The following is a 25,598-nucleotide window of genomic DNA, read 5'->3' as shown; positions in this document are numbered from 1 at the left end:
ACATGGATTTTTAAAATATACATTTTATATTACAATAACATTTTATAACCTTTGGCAATATTTACGACAACCTTTTATACAAAATAGATCACATGTGTCATTGTACAACTTGTAATCCGTATAACTATAATCATTTTTCTATGAAGACGTTTTTTTCATTGCGCTGACGTTTCAGCCTCAAATTTCAATATACATATAATTTCATAATCGAGTTTTAAATCTGCTTTAAAAAATGACAAAAATGGGAAAAATAACTAAAATCCTAAAAAATCCATTTATGTCACTGTCAGAGTTAATGTTATAACGTTGTATTGTTTTCGTGTATTTTAATGAGTTTCCGAAAAAAATAAAATCGTCATTAAATCTTTAATTAAAAATAATAACAATACTGTATTATTATTTATTGATCATAATGCACTTTTACGAAGGAGGAATAACCCTAAAGTACAGATATTTCTGGTCGTACTGTAGGTTAACATCTTTGGATATTGATTGAGTCACAACCCTGATGGAGCAGCCGCACCCTAGGCATCATCGGATCAAAACTTGGCCCATGTGGTCAAAGAGCCGTGGATCACAACAGTGAAGGACAATTCAGATCACAATCCTGGGCTTGGTTTTTACTGAAGGATGAGACTCCTGGTCGCCACCAATTCATACAAAACGGACACTATAGCCTGCCAACTCAACCCACACCTTCGACACCACGAAGTGACCGCAACACACGGGCATCGTTCTAGTACCAAAGCAGGCAATAGTAAACTGACATGCAATTATAGAGCGGCGTTATTACTGTAGATACCCTTCGGCAATTTGGTTGAAACTCAATAATAAATGTATCGACCTCGATGCTTTTTTAAAATTAATAATAGGGCCTAATAAAGGTAAAAAAAAGCGACCCGTATTTACTCTACGAATAGAAACAGTCACTTTGGTTCGTATTATTTAACTAATGACTTATACATAATTGATCATTGAGCAATAGACATAATAAAACAAGTTTACTTCAAATACGTATAGCTGTCTGTATATAGGATGGGCCTAATGAAAACATTCGTATCATAGGCCAGCATACTGATAATAATGTGATGAGTGGATAATTAGAATAACTAGGTCTCTCGACACGACATAGACTGAAAGCAGCGGCCCTTTTACGATAGAACATGTTTTTTTAATCAATGCTGTGTTTTTTTTAACAAGAATCTTGTGTCAAAACTCGCCGCTGATGATGATAGAAAAAAACATGTCCATTAATATCTTCGGAGACCTATTAAAGTCAATGGATGTAAATTGGATAAAGAGGGTTTATTTATTACATTAATATTAGTAATGATCATGCGCCAGTATCTATCAACAACTGATGCTCGTCGGCGCACGATAACCTGTGTCCTTCGAAACGTAAGATATCTATACCGTGATCCCCCTACATTTTGTCGAATAAAAAAATTCAAATATATCGTGCTGCACATGAGTGTATCTTGTGTACATACGATGGACGACGATTTGATTACAACTATTTAATTGCAATGACTATTACTAGGGCTACTAGAAATTCTTTTTTTTTTCTCTCTTTTTCCAGATTATGCAATGGAATTCATAGGTCTAATTGTCGCCTTTAAAACTTATGTGGGCCTACACATAAAAGAACTAGAGGGCGAACTAGGCGAAAGCAAGACAGATCATATTGTAATTCCTCTATGTAGATGGTTATTATCTTATAATGTCTTTTTAGCTAGATACATTTCAAATGTGTTAGAGAGGGCGCACCACCCTTTTAAAAGGCGCTTATTTATTAACAGTTATTTATACATTTAAACCTGGATCTAAACTTTTTAAAACAAATCAAGCAAAGGCTGTGTTCCCGTACTAGGCCTACAGTAATATCACTATTATATCAAAGAATATATATGAAAAAAAAAACAGAATGCACGGAGAAAGATTAGATTTAAGATGACCGACAGTACTCAAGAACAGACAATAACTAAATAGTATAAAATAAAATCAATGTCAAACTCCAGTCCAGTCATTAAAATAATTAATTACCGTTTGATAAATAAATAAATTACTTACTATTTATTTGTATAAATAACTTACCAGTAGGCTAGGTAAACCTAGTTTCTGCCATATTCATAGGCCAATTGTTAGATAATGTGAGCCACGAGTTTGCTCGGCTCCTCTAACTAGGCTCTAGGCCTACATCACCACTCACTGGACCAGGCTTCGATATCCTCTCACGCCTCTACCTATCTAGGCTAGTAGGATAGGCCTAGGCTAGTAGTAGTAGGTAGGCCTACGCAGTACTTTACTCATGGAATGCCAGGTCTAGGACTACTGCTGAAGAACGGTTATAATTTCTGATTTTAGATAGGCTACCATCATTTCACCATCTTCTATTTTGCACTTCATATGTAAATACTCAAAAGTATATTATTATTAGGTAGCCTATCATCCGTCAAAGTCGTCAAAGGTTGATGCCATTTTTCTGTGAATTTAATATTATGACCTCTCTCGTCTCTGATTGGTTAAATCCAGTCCGGCTACATATGAAAAGCTCACAGCGCCAATATTGACAGGCGTTTCACTCACGCTTGTCAAGTTCTTATGATACAAATAAAGGCAATCGAAACACTTATTATCTCACCTAACCGTTCAGTATTACGTTACTCAGACGCTGCTTGGAAGAAACTTTAATTTATTTAATGGAAAGAAAATACAATTGTGGAAATTATCTGAATGGAATATCCATACCAAAATGAGAAAAGAAGAAATACAAAGTAACGTTATCATTTGTGTTCTTGACAACATTGTAACTGGGCAATTGCAAGATAATATATACTGTATCTTACCATACCATTAAGCTTTAAGCACCAAAACTGAACCTTAAATGGCCAATAAAAGGGAAAAACTATTATATTTTAACACAACACCCCTTATTTGAAAATAGAATATTCTGTATGTTAACATTATATAAACTAACAGTTACAGTTTGTGACGCATTCGTTTTTATTATTACTTCAGATTTAGTTATATTAATTTGTACAATCTTGTCATTATGATTTCTTCTCGGTAAGTAGTTATCTAGCTTTAAGTTAAATTAATTAAGGTACAGGGCCGTAGTCAGGATCTGTCAAGGGGGGTTCGGACAATAAGTATTTGGGTCACTGCGCCGCGGGTGGGGTCTGAGGCGAATTTAGTGACACCCCTTGATGGCCGGAAATGGTACTCTCGTACATAACATTCATGATAAATGGCACCTCTAATTGGCCGGAAAAACACTCTCATGCAGCATGCTACGATTGAACAAAACGATCGTACTTTTTTCCTCCTCCTCCTCACGATAACATTTGTTGCCGCCGTATGTTAGATGCGCGTGCTCTGTGTGCGGAACCACCGCCGATTGTTTGATCATTCACTCGGTATTTTGTTTTGCGTTCAAGTTACAAGCCTCCCAAAAAAAGCACAATTTGGGTGAGAAGGCAAATTCAATGCTTATATTATAGCCAGGGGCGGACCCAGGGGTGTTTCCCTTGTGGCCCGGGCAACAGCCTTAATTTCATACTAAATGTTGTTTCTGCCACTAAATTAAAATTTAGTTCCATTTCATCGTATACAATATCCATCCGGACCCGGAACTTGATAGGCTTAGTCATAAAGTAGTTACAGAGTTGCAGGGCATTTTATTATTGTTGAATGTTTTGATATTAGCCTAATTGTTAAAACGACCGTCACAACCAAAATATTTCTTTTCATTTTAAATGGAACGCTACAAAAATAATCCTCTGCTTCATCGGAGCATGAATAATAACCAGACAAGAACGTATCTTTGTTACGTTTTACTATGGCAATCCATTTTCATGTCACGCAATCCATTTTTCAACAATATAGTAGTATAATATTAGGATTAGTTACAGTTTGACTTTGAATAAACCATTGGTAATTTACTGAAAATCCAAAATTATTCAATCAAAGAAACGCTCAACACATGAGAAATAGATGTCGGTCGATAAACTTCTGACGACGACTACAACAACAACAATCAGCTAAATGTTAGTGATTTTATTTCATCTCTGGCTTGTTACATTTTTCATGACACATTACCGGACTTCCCCCTCCTCTCGCAATGAACGACAGTACAGATCTTCCCTATCTAGGCTCGTGTATGTAGCATACTACGTTATTCACAAATTACCCACGCATAGCAGTGTTACTAGAGCCATCACAGATTACCTCTAATGGATCAATCATTCATACATGAATTCAAAAATTCATCGACAAACGAAATATAGCCTATATTCATTCCTTTTAAATATTAGGCATATTGCCAAGGCTAATAATCGATTTGTCCATAATTATTGCGTTTTGCCGGGGGTTTTCCATAATCTAAGGCCAATTTTTAGGCCAAATCATAATTGTGCGTATTCTGTATTTTCGATGCGTGTAGTACCCTATTTATCTTCATTTCCGTACGTTCGTAAATATTAGGCCGAATTTCCGTAGTAATTTATAGACGTTCTGAAATTTGAACCGTGTTATACCGGTAGCAGAGCAAAGTTTGCTTCTTTCTGCAAATGTCCTATCATTCTTTTCTATGTTTTATTTGGAGTGTGGTTTAAAACAACACTTTTGTAAAGTTTATAGTGGATAAATAAAAATGAATTTTTGGAAATGGTGGTTTTAACATCTGACTTTATTTAGCATTTTTAAATGAATTAAAATTCCAAATTATACAATTTAACCTTTTGCTCAATATATTTATAGCAACAGCTTCATATTTTTTGTATAACTTTTTAAAATTATTAATTGATAATTAATTGAGTACAGTTATTAGAATGTATTACCGTACCAAAAGTACCTTCATCGGGGACCTCCCCGTGACGTTCGCATTGAACGAAAAAAAAATTATCATGAATTTTACGTGCGAGAGTACCATTTGCGGCCACCATCTAGGGGTGTCATTTAACAATTTTCTTGCTCAAATACTCAGTGTCTGGAGTCTTTGGGCAACCCTCTTAAAATAGTCCTGCGACCGCCCCTGATAGCTCTATCTATATTTATTTACAGCAATTTGTTGAGGAAACTAAATATATCAATGTTAATAGGTGGTATTGATACAGTTGAGTAGGCCTACGTATCGGCTGGTGGTCTAGAAAAAAATAATCGAATGCTATAGGTGTAAACTACAGTACATGATACCATAGATATTATAGTGTAATATATTAAATTCACTATCCACTATACTTCATAGCCACACATACATATTGTAGGTAACCGCAGCGTTCCATTTTTTGATGTACGTCGGAAGGCTATATATGCATGCTGACTGCCAGTGATCGAAACAATAGGTACGCGGTTGTCTAGCGGTGTCCTTTGTACGATTCGTTCGTGCCCAAGCTCACGTCAATATCATGTTACATCCTGGGACCAAAAATTCGTATTATTTTTCGGCAACCAATTCATTTGTTTAACAATAAGGTTTGAGTTATTCACGAACGAGTTAACGAATTTTTCAATTTACAAATAACCTTTTGTATTGTGGGCACGTATTTGGAGGATTTTCAGAGATGAGGGTGGTGAGGTGTTGGGGATGTCGGGGATGGGGGTTCGCAGTCGGTTAAGGGGGGGTTCGCTGCCCGAACCATAAAAAACCCCCCTAACTACGGGCCTGAGGTACGTAAATTATAGGCATTATAGCCTATATTGTTTTATGGTTCATACTATTATTTAAGCAATAATCTAGCAGAAACTAGTTATCTATAAAATAGACCTAACTATCAATTATCATTATAGTCTGCAAATCCTTGTGGTAATTCTGGTGGTCGGCACCTTAACCACTGACGCCTTGCTTATTGGAAAAGTAGGTAAGTAATTGTACCTATTCTGTTAATGTCTTTTGGTGAATTTCACGGAACTCCACGAACGATATAGCTCAGTTTAAAAAATCAGCAGTCGGAGCCAAAAGGCCAGACTATTTGCTTAGACCGAATTCGGAGTCCGAATCAGGTACGGATTTAAATCGTAAGGATTTTGAGTGAATCTTATGATGTGTACTTTCCATTGAACCTATTTTCCACGATATTTTTCTCAAGGCACCGGACCGATTCCGGGCCGCGATTTGAAACCAACTCAACCTATAATATAATCTATATCGTTTCGTTTATTTAATCTACAATCATAATTACAATCAAAACACACAATGAAAAATGCTGGGCAGAGTATTTTGCTGTAACTCATTGTTATACAATAATAATATCTCGATAATAGTTAAATTCAAAAAGAGGAATTTCTTTCATTGTTGATTAGTCACGCAGCACAACAATGGATAGGATTGGTGAACAACAGAAGTACAGAGGGTGGTGAGAGGTCGTTGTTGTCCAATTGTCCAAACCAGGAAAGAGTGAAATTAGAATTGGAGTAAATTCACTCTTCCCTGGTCCAAACTAATGTTTTAGTAATTTTGATTTAACGGGTTTTATTTTAAAATCAGAATCGTATCTATATAAATATTGTTTTTATTGTATTAACTTCACAGATAACAGACCCCAGATAAACAAGGGGAACATGCTTCATGGTATGTTTGAATACTTTTGAAATTTAGAAATTTATAATCTATAAAGTATGTTTCCGAACGGAACATATAGCCTAAAGTTAAGACATCCTCTCTTGAACGTTATTATTTCTGTTTCAGCAACAATTGTGTACCTCAACTTCTTAACTCTTCTTCTACTAAATCTTTGATAATATACCGTATGCCATCAATTATACAGAATCATGAATATGCAGATTTGCCATAAATATATCTAAAGCAATATTTTGTGTAGACCTACGATATTTTTAAACACCGCAGTGAAAATAGGGCTACTAAATTAATTATTCTATGTTCATTTTGTCATCAGCTTCTGGTAGAATTGAGAGAGAAGCTAAACGTAAGTCTCGTCTAAACTAATAATAATCTTTAAAACTTATGAAATATTTATCACTGACGAAAATATATTGATGATAGTTTGGAAAAAAATATAGATAATAGGCCTAATCTATCTATTGTAATGTATTAGTACAGCATAGTCTCTATAGTAAGGAATTGATCAACTTTGATTTTTTAAGGGACTTTTTTTTGGTAAAGAGTGCCTAATATAATATTCAGACTATTATTTTATACCACCGGTGTATACATACTCAAAGTCTGTAGTTATAGTCTTCTTATGTTTTTAGTATTCTAAATTCGTTATACCAATAGGTCCTAATGATTGTATTTAGTACAGGGTTTTTTTTAATGGCCAAAAATATTATTTTTACCACCTGCAGATCCTGTCGGTAAAGCTGAGAAAGAAGCCAATGGTAAGTTTTATACGCCGAATAAAAATATTTCAGAATCTGTTTAATAAAAAGTTATGTATTGAAATCACACAATGAACATGAGTTTCATACACTGCAGTTATTTTTGACATTACGATACTAAAAGAACCAATGAAAACAACGATGTTTTGTTACAGATTTTGATAACGTTGCTAAAGAAGCTGACGGGTAAGTCTTATACAAAATATTACACCATAAGATTCAGAATCAATTCTTCAAGAAAGATTTACTGTTAAATGATTTATTATATAATATTTATACTACTTCAAACTACCAATAATCCCATGTGAAATTTTCGATCCTTATCTGATGAAAATCAGCAACACTAATAGGCAAGTAGACGATTTACTGGCAATTAAGTCACGTGATGTAATTGACAAATCACAATACTCAATTAATTTCTTGTAAGCAAGTCGTCTAATGTATACAATACAAAGTTTACAAACAGTTATTGTCATAACATGTTATTTCAATTTGTTTTTACAGATATTGGTAACGGCGCAAAAGAAAAGCGGGTAGGCTGTGCCTATTTTTCTTCTTCTATATATGGTTGCTTCACATAATATGTTATAGGCATACTATTAAACAATTAATGAATAGAACAAATTCGTATCTTTCGATATTATTATTTTAACCGCTATTCCTTTTCTTCTTTTTTTTTCAGTGACGATTCTGACGAATACTGAACTCAGCAAGACTTTTCGTTTTATCCAACCAATATAATAACTTTGAATTAGTAATAGAAATAGGCGTATGATTATTATGTAGCATTTTTTTAGTAAAGTGTACTCCATATATGTATCAAGCTGTCTAATGAGTTTTAAAACTGAATGATACTGAAAAAAGTTAATTTTCACAAGCTTTCGGACATTTCATTTCATAGAATATTAACTGGATAATACTATTAATTATTCTATATTTTAAGCTCAGAAGCTGTTATTTTATTAAACATCTAAAGTAAGTGACTTCTTTGCTTCTGTGTATTTGTCCTATTTTAAAAGCCGATGCAGCGCAAGGAAAAAGTAATTTGACCAATCACGACGCGATGGATCATCCAAACTATTGTTTGTGATTGGTTAACTCACTTTCGTCGTACCTATGACTTTGCGTCATGCGTCCAAGTGTCCTGCGCCATATCTAGACTAACAAACAGGCAGGTATAGGTATTATCGGTTCTCAAAGTAGCCTCACACGGAGGAAGAAAAACGAGCGTGAAAATGACGGTAATGTACTGTATAAAACGACAACAAATGAAAAATATAAGATGGAAAATATAATACTTTAAAACAGGAAGAAGAGTCCTCTCACAATACCGCTTACAACTCAACTTACTTCTATTCCGTTAGTTACAATGACGCAGTAGTCTAATTGAAAACAAGACCAACAGCCATAAGTCGCGTGCTAAAACGCATAGTGATACCGGACCGACCGACCGACATAGTGAACTATAGAGTCGCGTCCACGCGACTAAAAATAATATGGCGCAATATGTTCTCTTTTAAAGAAACAAAAAGGATACAAAATGGGCTCGTCCGGGAGTTGAACCGGGACCTTTCGCACCCGAAGCGAGAATCACACCACTAGACCAACGAGACTATTATACAGAGTGGAGCCTACAAAATGTCCATCTAACAATCATGCTCGAGTTTCAAGACTATTTGATTTATACTGCAGTTTTTCCGAAGTTCACAACAGACTGGTCAACGCAAACGTTGGAAAACTTATCTTGACAAACTCGGAGTTCGCTCGAGTTTGCAAACAAAAATTACCATTAATTTGCCTAAATACATTAACACAAATAATGGCAAACAACAGTTAGTTCTACTTTGCTAGTGTAGAATATTAGCTTACGACAAGTTGACTTTATGGTTTTTATTTTAGATCTAGTAAACTTGGACAAATAACTCCTTTTTCATAACTCCATCGCCTCTGGGCAATTGCAAGATAATATAGGCCCTAACTTACAATTAAGCTTTAACACCAAAACTGAACCTTAATGGCAAATAAAAGGGGAAAACTATTATATTTTTACACAACACCCCTTATTTGAAAATAGAACATTCTGTATATTAACTGTATATCAACTAACAGTTACAGTTTGTGACGCATTCGTTTTAAATATTACTTCAGGTTTAGTTTCATTAATTTGTACACTTTTAATTGGCATTATGATCTCTTCTCGGTAAGTAGAAAGTTAAATTAATTCTGATTCAAGGCATGTAAAGTAAAGTATATGGACTATTGTTTTTATGTTTAGTTCATACCATTATTCAGCCAATAACCAAACAGAAACTAGATATGTATAAAATAGACCTCTATCAATTTTAGTCTGCAAGTCCTCGTGGTAATTCTGGTGGTCGGCACCTTAACCACTGACGCCTTGCTTATGGGAAAAGTAGGTAAGTATAAATATAAAACTCTCTATCAATAAGTTACTCTTTAGTGAATATCACGCAATGAAAGCCGAAATCAGCAGTTAGAGCCGAAAGTTTAAACTATTTTTTTGATACCGGTAAACCATTCTTTCCATAAAGTGTCCTCTTTGTTACAACAAGCAGAATATGATCTATATAATAATCGTTTCGTCTGTTTAATCATTATTACAATCCAAACAAGCATACAAAATGCTGGGCGGAGGGAGCTTAAGCAAAGTATTTTTCTGTAACTCAAATGAGCCAGACATTGTTATACAATAATAATAATAATAGTTAAATTCAAAAAGAGGAATTTTTTTCATTGTTAGTTATAATAATCACACGACACACTATTGGATGGGGTTAGTGAACATGTTCATGGCAAAAGTACACATGGTGCTGAGAGGGCGTTGTTGTCCACAATAAAATGCTGTTGTAGTTTAAGTTTGACAACTTTATAATTTTGAATTTTATGGGTTTTATTTTGTATTTGTATCGTATCCGTATAATTATATTATTTTCATTAAATTCATAGATAACACTCCGCAGATAAACAAGGGGAACATGCTTCATGGTATGTTTGTAATTTGAAATTTAACTATTAAGTTTGAAGTACACCATGTTCCCGAAAAGGTAGTGAAGTTGAGACATCCCCAAACTGTATTATTTCCGTTTCAGCAACAAAGGTGTACCGCAAACCTGACTCTTACTATATTAGTTTTTATTCGCAAATCTTTGATCATTATTTCATATTTTAGGTCAGCATGCAATACAAGCTCATGACTCTGCAGATTTAACTTAAAGTACTTTATATAATACGATAACAACTTTTAAACACTGCCGTGATAATAGACTAAATTTAATATATTAATTCGTTTCATTTGACAGCCTCTGGTAGAATTGAGAGAGAAGTTAAAGGTAAGTCTCATTAATTAAACTAATTAACTAATAATAATAATCTTGATATAACAAGCCCATATACATGGCTGCAGTCGCATGCGCAAATTTTAGTTAGTGTTTACCGACCGACCAACCGACCGACCGACATAGTGAGCTGTCTAGGCTGTCTGAATCTAGACTAGAATTGATTTTGTAAATGTTTTCTTTTGTCACCAGCTTCTGGTAAAATTGGAGAAGAAGCCATTAGTAAGTCTTATACGTCGAATAACTTGATTCAGAATCTATTGAAGAAAGGTTATGTATTGAAATCACACAAAAGAAAATGTATTATTAACATCTTTTGATGCTTTTTGTTACAGATTTTAGTAACGTTGCGAAAAAAGCTGACTATATGAAAGGGTAAGTCTTTAATCAGAAGATTCAGAATCTTATTCTACTAGTACTAAAAGTACACAATTAAACTAATGCAGGAAAATGTTTATGCCACTTCACAAATCAAGCGAAAATCCCTGTTCTGCCATGGCACACAAATTACACGGAACGTGACGTAATTGACAAATCACATGACTTAATTACTTAATTTCTTGTAGTCGACTCGTCCAAGGTACACAGTGAGTTAATTAAATAATTAAACAAATATAGCATATATTTATTCGATATTTTTGTTATAGAAATTGGTAACGTCACGAAAGAAGCGTATGGTAGGTTATTTGACATGATATATTACTGTTAAAATTATAACTAGATTTGAACTCGTCACTACGGACGAGTTAGGTTATCCGCAGCGCAAACGCCACGTGCACGTCATACGTTAGAATATTACGCGCAGAAAAACGATCATGCCATTGGAAAAATGTTAGTGCGCTCTCTATTTTGTGTCACGTCTAAGTATATACAGTACACTATATACTGTATACGTACTACATACAGTGCAGTATAGGTGAAAATAAGTGACCAAAGTTTTTGACGCTTTTGCACATGATGACGTCATAACAATTTTAAAAATTGTAAATCATGCGAAAAATAATTGATTGACCTAGACAATATAAAAAAATGGAGGGAAATGGAATATGGATAAGTGAAGATGCGCTCTATTTAATGTGATGAGCTATGACGAAAGATACAAAAATCCTATATTTTATATTCGAGTGGCCATACGATGACGTCATAATGTCCGTTTAGCCATATTGATTCATGATTCGATATTTACAACTCATCTACTTCCAGAATATGTAATTTTAAAAAAAGTTCACCAAGTAGTTTAAAATCTATGACTGTTTAAAAAAAGGCATAATTTTGACGAATTTTTGAACATTTTCATCAAAAACGCGCGCAAATTGTCCAATTCGACGTGCTCGTATGACGTTAAATTATGTCGGAATTGTTTAAAAGTTGGTAAAATTACTAGAAAAGGCTGAAAAAACAAAAATCACGCAAAAAAATCTGTTTTTAACGCTACGTGCGCACCGCGCGCGTAATTTTTTGCGCGCACGTGGGAATTTTTGACATGCTTAAAATGACATGAAACGCGTAGAAAGTTGATTAGAAATTGATTTTTCGCATTTTGAAATTTTAAACGCGCGTGCGCACGTAACTTTCTATAAAACATGCCATTTTTAATCCATAGAAAGTTTGCCCTTGACATGACTTAAATTTTCACTTAGTGTCAATACAAAATGACTTTTGGTTTTTAATCTATGATCAATCATTGAAATTCATAAAATCGCGCGTAAGTCACGTTGCGCAACTCTAAAATCATAAAACAAAGTGTCTTGCACATCTACAGTTAGAGGTCAATCTTCTGACAAAGTTATATAATCTTATGTTAGCAAGAATTAGAGATATGCTGCCAACAAAATTCTGGGAAAGAAAGAAGAATATAGAAAAAAAAAAAAAAAAAGAAAAAAAAAGATCCTGACAATAACAAGGGGTTATCCGCCAAGTGCGGATAACCAATAAATAAACAAATTTCGTATCTAAAACTTATGGCATACTATATAAGGTAAGACATTTTTTACCAACCTATGCTCTCTGGACAATATACAAATCACTCATTGAACCAGTATTAAATTATTGCAACATAATATGGTGTAGTACATTTCCAAGTTATCTAGATGAGTTATTTAAACTCCAGAAAAGGGCATTACGAGCTATAACATGGTCAAAGTTTAATGATTCAATGACTGAATGTTTCTATAAATTTAAACTTCTTAAAATTGCGGATATCAATAAGTACCAAATTGGGTTTTTCATGTATAATGTTACTACTAATCAGGACGTGCGTTTTTCATCGCTTTTTATTAAAAATGGTTCTTACCATAATTATAATACAAGATCTAAAGACAAAATGAGACTCAGAAAACGTAATCGTACTTCTACTAGTTTTACTGTGTCATGTGTGGGACCCAAATTGTGGAATGACTTGATTTACGAACTACAAAGTACCAAGTCAATATATATATTTAAATCATTGTTTAAAGAACATTTATTATCATTTTACAAATAATTTTGAAAATAATACTTGTTGCAGGATTTAGCTTTTTTTTTATTATTTATGTTTTAGTTTTTAGGCTAGGTAGGGACGTAAGGGGACACAACTAATCAAGCTCTTTTGAGTTTTTATGTGTTTCCTTTTTATCTTTTTTTATGTTCTCATATATTGTTGTATATTTTCATAATTGATGATGAATAAAGAATATTTGAATATGTATGTGATATTATTTAGTGTTGTAATTGTATTATATTAAACTACTGTGGAGTAGCTTTGCGTAATTGGTCAGATGTTTTCTCTACTCTTACGTAATTTATACTTCATACTAAGTATATTTGAGAATACTTTAGAATTTAGTCTTTAATTTTGATTTTTTTTTCAGATTAATATTGAACTAAACTACGCAGCACATTTCGTTTTAGTCAACCAATATGGCTAATATTATAGATATAGGAACATGATAATTCTGCAGCATTATAGTAGATTATATATCATAATGAATCAAATTTCTGTGTAACATTAAATAAAGTTTACTTACTTTTCACGAGCTTTTGGACATTGCTATATGTTCTTGGTCTCGTGATTTGATAGATTATTACCTGGATATTAATATTCATTATTCTATGTTTTAAGCTCAGAAGCTGTTACTAATAAAACATATAAAGTTTGTGACTTCTTTGCTTGTGTATTTGTCTTCTACTAGCTATAATTCGTTTGTCCACAACAAGGACTCGAAAAATTAAGGAAGACGGTAAATGTTTCATATTAAACGAAAAATAAGATGGAAAAAGCCATGAAATACTACAAAGGACTCAATAACATGTGGAGTAGCATCGTTACCTTTGGTTTTGTGTGCGTGTCATTATTGTAAAATTTAATATATTTAAAATTAAAACCGATTAGAACACGAAAGAAAACAAAATTAAAATACATGGGTGGAAGCGCTTGTAATGCTGATATGTTTAAGGCGTCATCCAATCTAATTAACGGATTTACAATAACTAACGCTTTTCCTTTACTCAAATCATAACAATATTATGGGTGTTGGAATTTGATGCAATCAATCTAAGAGAAAAACAGTTGGTAAAGTAATGGTAACTTTTATGAAAAAAAGGGGCTCGTCCGGGAGTTGAACCCGGGACCTCTCGCACCCGAATCGAGAATCATACCACTATACCAACGAGCCAAATATACCAATTGAAAGAGCCTACACAATGTCCGTCTAAAGGAGCCTACGTCACAGCTATCTATGTGGGTGTTTGAAGTAAGACAGTCTAGATAGACAACATGACCTGCCTCCAGTAACTGTTTAGACAGAAATTACAAACCTATCCCAAACAGTGACAAACTCAGCGGTACGGTTATGTACCGTATAAAACGATAACAAAGGAAGAAAATAAGATGGAAAAGACCATCAAATACTTACATCAGGAAGTTAAGAATCCTCTCATCTACCATTTACAATTCGACTTTTATATTCAGTTAGTTGCAATGACGCTGTTTGACTAATGAAAACTACTTTGTTACAATATATTCTCTTTTAACAAAACAAGAAGGGTAAACAACTCGACTTACTTCTATTCCGTAATATTTTATTTTACAATAATAATGTTTAACAAAAGACAAATAGAAAATGGGCTCGTCCGGAAGTTGAACCCGGGACCTCTCGCACCCGAAGCGAGAATCATACCACTAGACCAACGAGCCAAATATACTGAGGGTGAGCCCACGGCCATCTATGTGGGTGCTTCGAATGTGACCGGCCCTCCAGCTAGATAGACAACATGACCTGCCTCCAGTAACTGTTAATTTTAGATCTAGTATCATTGAACAAATGACACTTTCTCCTTTGTTGGTTGATTAATGGTTCTTTTAAAATCCTTGAGAAGTTTAGAGTCGAGACACGGTAAGGTGATTAAAAGGATGAATAAAGGATACACTGTATTCAGAAGAGTTGGTTGTTGATTTATTTAATGGAAAGAAAATACAATTGTGGAAATTATCTGAATGGAATATCCATACCAAAATGAGAAAAGAAGAAATACAAAGTAACGTTATCATTTGTGTTCTTGACAACATTGTAACTGGGCAATTGCAAGATAATATATACTGTATCTTACCATACCATTAAGCTTTAAGCACCAAAACTGAACCTTAAATGGCCAATAGAAGGGAAAAACTATTATACTTTAACACAACACCCCTTATTTGAAAATAGAATATTCTGTATGTTAACATTATATAAACTAACAGTTACAGTTTGTGACGCATTCGTTTTTATTATTACTTCAGATTTAGTTATATTAATTTGTACACTCTTGTCATTATGATTTCTTCTCGGTAAGTAGTTATCTAGCTTTAAGTTAAATTAATTAAGGTACGTAAATTATAGGCCTTATAGCCTATATTGTTTTATGGTTCATACTATTATTTAAGCAATAATCTAGCAGAAACTAGTTATCTATAAAATAGACCTAACTATCAATTATCATTATAGTCTGCAAATCCTCGTGGTAATTCTGGTGGTCGGCACCTTAACCACTGACGCCTTGCTTTTTGGAAAAGTAGGTAAGTATAAATTGGGCCTATTTTAACGTCTTTGGTGAATTTCACGAACGATATAGCTCAGTTAAAAATCAGCAGTCGGAGCCAAAAGGTCAGACTGTCAGGTCAGGTACAGATCCAAATCGTAAGGATTTTGAGTGAATCTTATGCTTTATATTTTACCACTGAAACCATTTTCCACGATATTTTGCTCAAGGCACCCGACCGAATCCGGGCTCTGATGTGCAAGCAACTTAACCCATAATATAATCATGGAGGAAATATACAGATATATATAATTATCTGTATATTTCCTCCATGATATAATCTATATCGTTTCGTTTATTTAATCTACAATTATAATTACAATCAAAACACACAATGAAAAATGCTGGGCAGTTTATTTTGCTGTAACTCATATGAGCCATTGTTATACAATAATAATATCTCGATAATAGTTAAATTGAAAAAGAGGAATTTCTTTCATTGTTGATTAGTCACGCAGCACAACAATGGATAGGATTAGTGAACAACAGAAGTACAGAGGGTGGTGAGAGGTCGTTGTTGTCCAATTGTCCAAACCAGGAAAGAGTGAAATTAGAATTGGAGTAAATTCACTCTTCCCTGGTCCAAACTAATGTTTTAGTAATTTTGATTTAACGGGTTTTATTTTAAAATCAGAATCGTATCTATATAAATATTGTTTTTATTGTATTAACTTCACAGATAACAGACCCCAGATAAACAAGGGGAACATGCTTCATGGTATGTTTGAATACTTTTGAAATTTAGAAATTTATAATCTATAAAGTATGTTTCCGAACGGAACATATAGCCTAAAGTTAAGACATCCTCTCTTGAACGTTATTATTTCTGTTTCAGCAACAATTGTGTACCTCAACTTCTTAACTCTTCTTCTACTAAATCTTTGATAATATACTGTATGCCATCAATACAGAATCATGAATATGCAGATTTGCCATAAATATATCTAAAGCAATATTTTGTGTAGACCTACGATATTCTTAAACACCGCAGTGAAAATAGGGCTACTAAATTAATTATTCTATGTTCATTTTGTCATCAGCTTCTGGTAGAATTGAGAGAGAAGCTAAAGGCCGTAAGTTTCGTCTAATCTAATAATAATCTTTAAAACTTATGAAATATTTATCACTGACGAAAATATATTGATGATAGTTTGGAATTTTTTTTATTGTAATGTATTAGTACAGCATAGTCTCTATAGTAAGGAATTGATCAACTTTGATCTTTTAAGGGACTTTTTTTGGTAAAGAGTGCCTAATATAATATTCAGACTATTATTTTATAACACCGGTGTATACATACTCAAAGTCTGTAGTTATAGTCTTTTTCATGTTTTTGGTATTCTAAATTCGTTTTACCAATAGGCCCCACTGATTCTATTTAGTACAGGGGTTTTTTTAATGGCCAAAAATATTATTTTTACCACCTGCAGATCCTGTCGGTAGAGCTGAGCAAGAAGCCAATGGTAAGTTTTATACGCCGAATAAAAATATTTCAGAATCTGTTTAATAAAAAGTTATGTATTGAAATCACACAATGAACATGAGTTTCATACACTGCAGTTATTATTGACATTACGATACTAAAAGAACCAATGAAAACAACGATGTTTTGTTACAGATTTTGATAACGTTGCTAAAGAAGCTGACGGGTAAGTCTTATACAAAATATTACACCATAAGATTCAGAATCAATTCTTCAAGAAAGATTTACTGTTAAATGATTTATTATATAATATTTATACTACTTCAAACTACCAATAATCCCATGTGAAATTTTCGATCCTTATCTGATGAAAATCAGCAACACTAATAGGCAGGTAGACGATTTACTGGCAATTAAGTCACGTGATGTAATTGACAAATCACAATACTCGATTAATTTCTTGTAAGCAAGTCGTCTAATGTATACAATACAAAGTTTACAAACAGTTATTGTCATAACATGTTATTTCAATTTGTTTTTACAGATATTGGTAACGGCGCAAAAGAAAAGCGGGTAGGCTGTGCCTATTTTTCCTCTTCTATATATGGTTGCTTCACATAATATGTTATAGCCTAGGCATACTGTTAAACGATTAATGAATAGAACAAATTCGTATCTTTCGATATTATTATTTTAACCGCTATTCCTTTTCTTCTTTTTTTTTCAGTGACGATTCTGACGAATACTGAACTCAGCAAGACTTTTCGTTTTATCCAACCAAGATAATAACTTTGAATTAGTAATAGAAATAGGCGTATGATTATTATGTAGCATTTTTTTAGTAAAGTGTACTCTATATATGTATCAAGCTGTCTAATGAATTTTAAACTGAATGATACTAAAAAAAGTTAATTTTCACAAGCTTTCGGACATTTCATTTCATAGATTATTAACTGGATAATAATATTAATTATTCTATATTTTAAGCTCAGAAGCTGTTATTTTATTAAACATCTAAAGTAAGTGACTTCTTTGCTTTGCTTCTGTGTATTTGTCCTCCTATTTTAAAAAAGCCGATGCAGCGCAAGGAAAAAGTAATTTGACCAATCACGACGAGATGGATCATCCAAACTATTGTTTGTGATTGGTTAACTCACTTTCGTCGTACCTATGACTTTGCGTCATGCGTCCAAGTGTCCTGCGCCATATCTAGACTACAAACAGGCAGGTATAGGTATTATCGGTTCTCAAAGTAGCCTCACACGGAGGAAGAAAAACGAGCGTGAAAATGACGGTAATGTACTGTATAAAACGACAACAAATGAAAAATATAAGATGGAAAATATAATACTTTAAAACAGGAAGAAGAGTCCTCTCACAATACCGCTTACAACTCAACTTACTTCTATTCCGTTAGTTACAATGCCGCAGTAGTCTAATTGAAAACAAGGCCAACAGCCATAAGTCGCGTGCTAAAACGCATAGTGATACCGGACCGACCGACCGACATAGTGAACTATAGAGTCGCGTCCACGCGACTAAAAATAATATGGCGCAATATGTTCTCTTTTAAAGAAACAAAAAGGATACAAAATGGGCTCGTCCGGGAGTTGAACCGGGACCTTTCGCACCCGAAGCGAGAATCACACCACTAGACCAACGAGACTATTATACCGAGTGGAGCCTACAAAATGTCCATCTAACCATCATGCTCGAGTTTCAAGACTATTTGATTTATACTGCAGTTTTTCCGAAGTTCACAACAGACTGGTCAACGCAAACGTTGGAAAACTTATCTCTTGACAAACTCGGAGTTCGCTCGAGTTTGCAAACAAAAATTACCATTAATTTGTCTAAATACATTAACACAAACAATGGCAAACAACAGTTAGTTCTACTTTGCTAGTGTAGAATATTAGCTTACGACAAGTTGACTTTATGGTTTTTATTTTAGATCTAGTAAACTTGGACAAATAACTCCTTTTTCATAACTCCATCGCCTCTGGGCAATTGCAAGATAATATAGGCCCTAACTTACAATTAAGCTTTAACACCAAAACTGAACCTTAATGGCAAATAAAAGGGGAAAACTATTATATTTTTACACAACACCCCTTATTTGAAAATAGAACATTCTGTATATTAACTGTATATCAACTAACAGTTACAGTTTGTGACGCATTCGTTTTTAATATTACTTCAGGTTTAGTTTCATTAATTTGTACACTTTTAATTGGCATTATGATCTCTTCTCGGTAAGTAGAAAGTTAAATTAATTCTGATTCAAGGCATGTAAAGTAAAGTATATGGACTATTGTTTTTATGTTTAGTTCATACCATTAATCAGCCAATAACCAAACAGAAACTAGATATGTATAAAATAGACCTCTATCAATTTTAGTCTGCAAGTCCTCGTGGTAATTCTGGTGGTCGGCACCTTAACCACTGACGCCTTGCTTATGGGAAAAGTAGGTAAGTATAAATATAAAACTCTCTATCAATAAGTTACTCTTTAGTGAATATCACGCAATGAAAGCCGAAATCAGCAGTTAGAGCCGAAAGTTTAAACTATTTTTTTAATACCGGTAAACCATTCTTTCCATAAAGTGTCCTCTTTGTTACAACAAGCAGAATATGATCTATATAATAATCGTTTCGTTTGTTTAATCATTATTACAATCCAAACAAGCATACACAATGCTGGGCGGAGGAAGCTTAAGAAAAGTATTTTTCTGTAACTCAAATGAGCCAGACATTGTTATACAATAATAATAATAATAATAATAGTTAAATTCAAAAAGAGAAATTTATTTCATTGTTAGTTATAATAATCACATGACACAGTATTGGATGGGGTTAGTGAACATGTTCATGGCAAAGGTACACATGGTGCTGAGAGGGCGTTGTTGTTGTCCACAATAAAATGCTGTTTGACAACTTTATAATTTTGAATTTTATGGGTTTTATTTTGTATTTGTATCGTATCCGTATAATTATATTATTTTCATTAAATTCATAGATAACACTCCGCAGATAAACAAGGGGAACATGCTTCATGGTATGTTTGAAATTTGAAATTTAACTATTAATTTTGAAGTACACCATGTTCCCGAAAAGGTAGTAAAGTTGAGACATCCCCAAACAGTATTATTTCCGTTTCAGTAACAAAGGTGTACCGCAAACCTGACTCTTACTATATTAGTTTTTATTCGCAAATCTTTGATCATTATTTCATATTTTAGGTCAGCATGCAATACAAGCTCATGACTCTGCAGATTTAACTTAAAGTACTTTATATAATACGATAACAACTTTTAAACACTGCCGTGATAATAGACTAAATTTAATATATTAATTCGTTTCATTTGACAGCCTCTGTTAGAATTAAGAGAGAAGTTAAAGGTAAGTCTCATTAATTAAACTAATTAACTAATAATAATAATCTTGATATAACAAGCCCATATACATGGCTGCAGTCGCATGCGCAAATTTTAGTTAGTGTTTACCGACCGACCAACCGACCGACATAGTGAGCTGTCTAGGCTGTCTGAATCTAGACTAGAATTGATTTTGTAAATGTTTTCTTTTGTCACCAGCTTATGGTAAAATTGGAGAAGAAACCATTAGTAAGTCTTATACGTCGAATAACTTGATTCAGAATCTATTGAAGAAAGGTTATGGATTGAAATCACACAAAAGAAAATGTATTATTAACATCTTTTTATGCTTTTTGTTACAGATTTTAGTAACGTTGCGAAAAAAGCTGACTATATGAAAGGGTAAGTCTTTAATCAGAAGATTCAGAATCTTATTCTACTGTTAAATAAAAGTACACAATTAAACGAATGCAGGAAAATGTTTATGCCACTTCACAAATCAAGCGAAAATCCCTGTTCTGCCATGGCAGACGAATTACACGGAACGTGACGTAATTGACAAATCACATGACTTAATTACTTAATTTCTTGTAGTCGACTCGTCCAAGGTACACAGTGAGTTAATTAAATAATTAAACAAATATAGCATATATTTATTCGATATTTTTGTTATAGAAATTGGTAACGTCACGAAAGAAGCGTATGGTAGGTTATTTGACATGATATATTACTGTTAAAATTATAATAAATAAACAAATTTCGTATTTAAAACTTATGGCATACTATATAAAGTAAGACATTTTTTACCAACCTATGCTCTCTGGACAATATACAAATCACTCATTCAACCAGTATTAAATTATTGCAACATAATATGGTGTAGTACATTTCCAAGTTATCTAGATGAGTTATTTAAACTCCAGAAAAGGGCATTACGAGCTATAACATGGTCAAAGTTTAATGATTCAATGACTGAATGTTTCTATAAATTTAAACTTCTTAAAATTGCGGATATCAATAAGTACCAAATTGGGCTTTTCATGTATATTGTACTACTAATCAGGACGTGCGTTTTTCATCGCTTTTTATTAAAAATGGTTCTTACCATAATTATAATACAAGATCTAAAGACAAAATGAGACTCAGAAAACGTAATCGTACTTCTACTAGTTTTACTGTGTCATGTGTGGGACCCAAATTGTGGAATGACTTGATTTACGAACTACAAAGTACCAAGTCAATATATATATTTAAATCATTGTTTAAAGAACATTTATTATCATTTTACAAATAATTTTGAAAATAATACTTGTTGCAGGATTTAGCTTTTTTTATTATTTATGTTTTAGCTTTTATGCTAGTTAGGAACGTAGGGGGACACAACTAATCAAGCTCTTTTGAGTTTTTATGTGTTTCCTTTTTATCTTTTTTATGTTCTCATATATTGTTGTATATTTTCATAATTGATGATGAATAAAGAATATTTGAATATGTATGTGATATTATTTAGTGTTGTAATTGTATTATATTAAACTACTGTGGAGTAGCTTTGCGTAATTGGTCAGATGTTTTCTCTACTCTTACGTAATTTATACTTCATACTAAGTATATTTGAGAATACTTTAGAATTTAGTCTTTAATTTTGATTTTTTTTTTCAGATTAATATTGAACTAAACTACGCAGCACATTTCGTTTTAGTCAACCAATATGGCTAATATTATAGATATAGGAACATGATAATTCTGCAGCATTATAGTAGATTATATATCATAATGAATCAAATTTCTGTGTAACATTAAATAAAGTTTACTTACTTTTCACGAGCTTTTGGACATTGCTATATGTTCTTGGTCTCGTGATTTGATAGATTATTACCTGGATATTAATATTCATTATTCTATGTTAAGCTCAGAAGCTGTTACTAATAAAACATATAAAGTTTGTGACTTCTTTGCTTGTGTATTTGTCTTCTACTAGCTATAATTCGTTTGTCCACAACAAGGACTCGAAAAATTAAGGAAGACGGTAAATGTTTCATATTAAACGAAAAATAAGATGGAAAAAGCCATGAAATACTACAAAGGACTCAATAACATGTGGAGTAGCATCGTTACCTTTGGTTTTGTGTGCGTGTCATTATTGTAAAATTTAATATATTTAAAATTAAAACCGATTAGAACACGAAAGAAAACAAAATTAAAATACATGGATGGAAGCGCTTGTAATGCTGATATGTTTAAAGGGGGGTTCCGGGTTTAAAATGAATAGTAAAAAATGTAAAATATATTTGTTTGTCTCTTGAACGGTAAAAGTTTCAATTTATATAAGCGCCCAGTGAAGCAGAACGAAGGCTGTGAAATGAGGCCAGATTACAAGTGCAGCTACGGCGATATGACACTGTGTTACAGAATAGGAAATTCGTGAAATGGTCAATCTTCCGACGACTCGTTATCATTAACCATATCAATTACTTTTGTAAAATTATACTTATCTGATGTAATTTTAGTCGGTCTTCCCATTTATGAAGTCAATTTTCTATGAAAATTTATCAAAACAGTGAAAACTTAGATATGTTTGCACTTTACGTTTGCCGATTTTCGCACTGACTTAGGGAAAGCCTTCAAAATCAATGAAGCGTAACGTATACATTCCTGCTGAGCGAGGAGAGCGAGACGATGATACACGTGCTCTCTCTGCCCATGCTTGGCATCGTCACGTGATAAACAGATACAGTATACAATACCAAACTGGTCGGGTCGAGTATACCCCGTTTATAATCACAACATAAACGATGTACAGTATTTGATTGAAGGTCGACTCGACCTACCGGAATGGTATAGATAACATAGCTCGAATGAGAGAGTTGGAATATTTGTAAACATAAGTATTGCTAATTTTAACAAGTGTAGCCTATAGTAAAAGGCCTGGTAGTATCAATTCGCATAGGGTCTACTACACTAGCTAGCTCAATTTTTAACTGGGCCGGATCGGCCAGGTCTCCTTCCTACTACCTGGTCTACTTGCTTGATGCAGTATCTTATTTTTTGGAGAGTAAACTAGGCCTATTTTAGGCCTACTTAGACGATCGGGACACCATATGTGCGGACGGCGATCGGACCTTGTTTTGCCTTAATATTTACAGCCGATTTTGTAGAACGTTTTAGGTTTAGATTGTTTAGGAGTTTGGTTGATAGGATGGGTTTGGATCCACTGAGTTTTGTTATTTATGGGCCAATCGTTTAGTAGTAGGCTAGCTAGGCCCATGATGGGCCCCAATGTTTTAAAACGTAGGGTAGCCATCGTGGCATGGAATCCCTAGTCAGAATGGCTCTCACCCATGACAAAAAATGATTTAGGCTAGGCCTAGCCTAGTACTTGAAGCCGATATACGATCTGAACTATTCGAGGTATAAAAATAGTATAACTGTATATAATCTATATATAATCTGTACCATGGAGTAATCTGTACTAAATTTTGTATTTCATTAAATGTCAAATAAATATATGCTACTACTGTTATTATTACACTTTAGGCCTAGCTTAGAAAATCTACAAAAAATGTATTTCACAATGATCGGGTGGTCGTGGTTTGACAGGGGAGAGAGATGTAAATTAGTTGCCAAACACAACGTACATGACGTCGCGAGTTTGGAATCCACTGATGACGTGATTTTGTGAATATCTCATGAATATTAATGAGCTTCCCTAAGCTGCTGAAAAACAGACTTTCCATGAATTTACCCTAAAATGTATATGAAATTTAATTTTTTAATTTCTCGTTATTACTTCTTCATTCTGACATGTCTATATTGTTATAATATTTTTTATTTAATAAATAAACGATATTTAAAAGCAATTTTAAACCCAGAATCCCCCTTTAAGGCGTCATCCAATCTAACTAACGGATTTACAATAACTAACGCTTTTCCTTTACTCAAATCATAACAATATTATGGGTGTTGGAATTTGATGCAATCAATCTAAGAGAAAAACAGTTGGTAAAGTAATGGTAACTTTCATGAAAAAAAGGGGCTCGTCCGGGAGTTGAACCCGGGACCTCTCGCACCCGAAGCGAGAATCATACCACTATACCAACGAGCCAAATATACCAATTGAAAGAGCCTACACAATGTCCGTCTAAAGGAGCCTACGTCACAGCTATCTATGTGGGTGCTTTGAAGTAAGACAGTCTAGATAGACAACATGACCTGCCTCCAGTAACTGTTTAGACAGAAATTACAAACCTATCCCAAACAGTGACAAACTCAGCGGTACGGTTATGTACCGTATAAAACGATAACAAAGGAAGAAAATAAGATGGAAAAGACCATCAAATACTTAAATCAGGAAGTTAAGAATCCTCTCATCTACCATTTACAATTTGACTTTTATATTCAGTTAGTTGCAATGACGCTGTTTGACTAATGAAAACTACTTTGTTACAATATATTCTCTTTTAACAAAACAAGAAGGGTAAACAACTCGACTTACTTCTTTTCCGTAATATTTTATTTTACAATAATAATGTTTAACAAAAGACAAATAGAAAATGGGCTCGTCCGGAAGTTGAACCCGGGACCTCTCGCACCCGAAGCGAGAATCATACCACTAGACCAACGAGCCAAATATACTGAGGGTGAGCCCACGGCCATCTATGTGGGTGCTTCGAATGTGACCGGCCCTCCAGCTAGATAGACAACATGACCTGCCTCCAGTAACTGTTAATTTTAGATCTAGTATCATTGAACAAATGACTCTTTCTCCTTTGTTGGTTGATTAATGGTTCTTTTAAAATCCTTGAGAAGTTTAGAGTCGAGACACGGTAAGGTGATTAAAAGGATGAATAAAGGATACACTGTATTCAGAAGAGTTGGTTGTTGATTTATTTAATGGAAAGAAAATACAATTGTGGAAATTATCTGAATGGAATATCCATACCAAAATGAGAAAAGAAGAAATACAAAGTAACGTTATCATTTGTGTTCTTGACAACATTGTAACTGGGCAATTGCAAGATAATATATACTGTATCTTACCATACCATTAAG

General features: G+C 33.5%; 2 long non-coding RNA genes and 4 other non-coding genes across 6 annotated transcripts; 2 read left to right on the top strand and 4 right to left on the bottom strand.

The window, feature by feature from the left end:
* Positions 1-3,006: 3,006 nt before the first annotated feature.
* Positions 3,007-8,318, top strand: LOC144842410 (uncharacterized). The gene is made up of 8 exons (XR_013612121.1): positions 3,007-3,066; positions 5,788-5,858; positions 6,530-6,568; positions 6,894-6,923; positions 7,303-7,335; positions 7,491-7,521; positions 7,840-7,868; positions 8,018-8,318. It is a non-coding gene; the product is annotated as an uncharacterized LOC144842410 (long non-coding RNA).
* A 5,954-nt stretch (positions 8,319-14,272) lies between these two features.
* Positions 14,273-14,344, bottom strand: Trnap-cgg (transfer RNA proline (anticodon CGG)). Its single transcript has one exon. It is a non-coding gene; the product is annotated as a tRNA-Pro (tRNA).
* A 449-nt stretch (positions 14,345-14,793) lies between these two features.
* Trnap-cgg (transfer RNA proline (anticodon CGG)) lies at positions 14,794-14,865 on the bottom strand. Its single transcript has one exon. It is a non-coding gene; the product is annotated as a tRNA-Pro (tRNA).
* Positions 14,866-15,396: 531 nt separating this feature from the next.
* LOC144842409 (uncharacterized) lies at positions 15,397-18,193 on the top strand. The gene is made up of 8 exons (XR_013612120.1): positions 15,397-15,498; positions 15,656-15,726; positions 16,429-16,467; positions 16,790-16,822; positions 17,180-17,212; positions 17,368-17,398; positions 17,717-17,745; positions 17,900-18,193. It is a non-coding gene; the product is annotated as an uncharacterized LOC144842409 (long non-coding RNA).
* A 6,386-nt stretch (positions 18,194-24,579) lies between these two features.
* Positions 24,580-24,651, bottom strand: Trnap-cgg (transfer RNA proline (anticodon CGG)). The gene has a single exon. It is a non-coding gene; the product is annotated as a tRNA-Pro (tRNA).
* Positions 24,652-25,101: 450 nt separating this feature from the next.
* On the bottom strand, positions 25,102-25,173 carry Trnap-cgg (transfer RNA proline (anticodon CGG)). The gene has a single exon. It is a non-coding gene; the product is annotated as a tRNA-Pro (tRNA).
* Between the last annotated feature and the right edge of the window lie 425 nt (positions 25,174-25,598).

Source organism: Antedon bifida, chromosome 5 (assembly GCF_963402885.1).
Source record: "Antedon bifida chromosome 5, ecAntBifi1.1, whole genome shotgun sequence".
Taxonomy (NCBI): domain Eukaryota; kingdom Metazoa; phylum Echinodermata; class Crinoidea; order Comatulida; family Antedonidae; genus Antedon; species Antedon bifida.
This window is presented reverse-complemented; position numbering and strand designations above follow the sequence as displayed.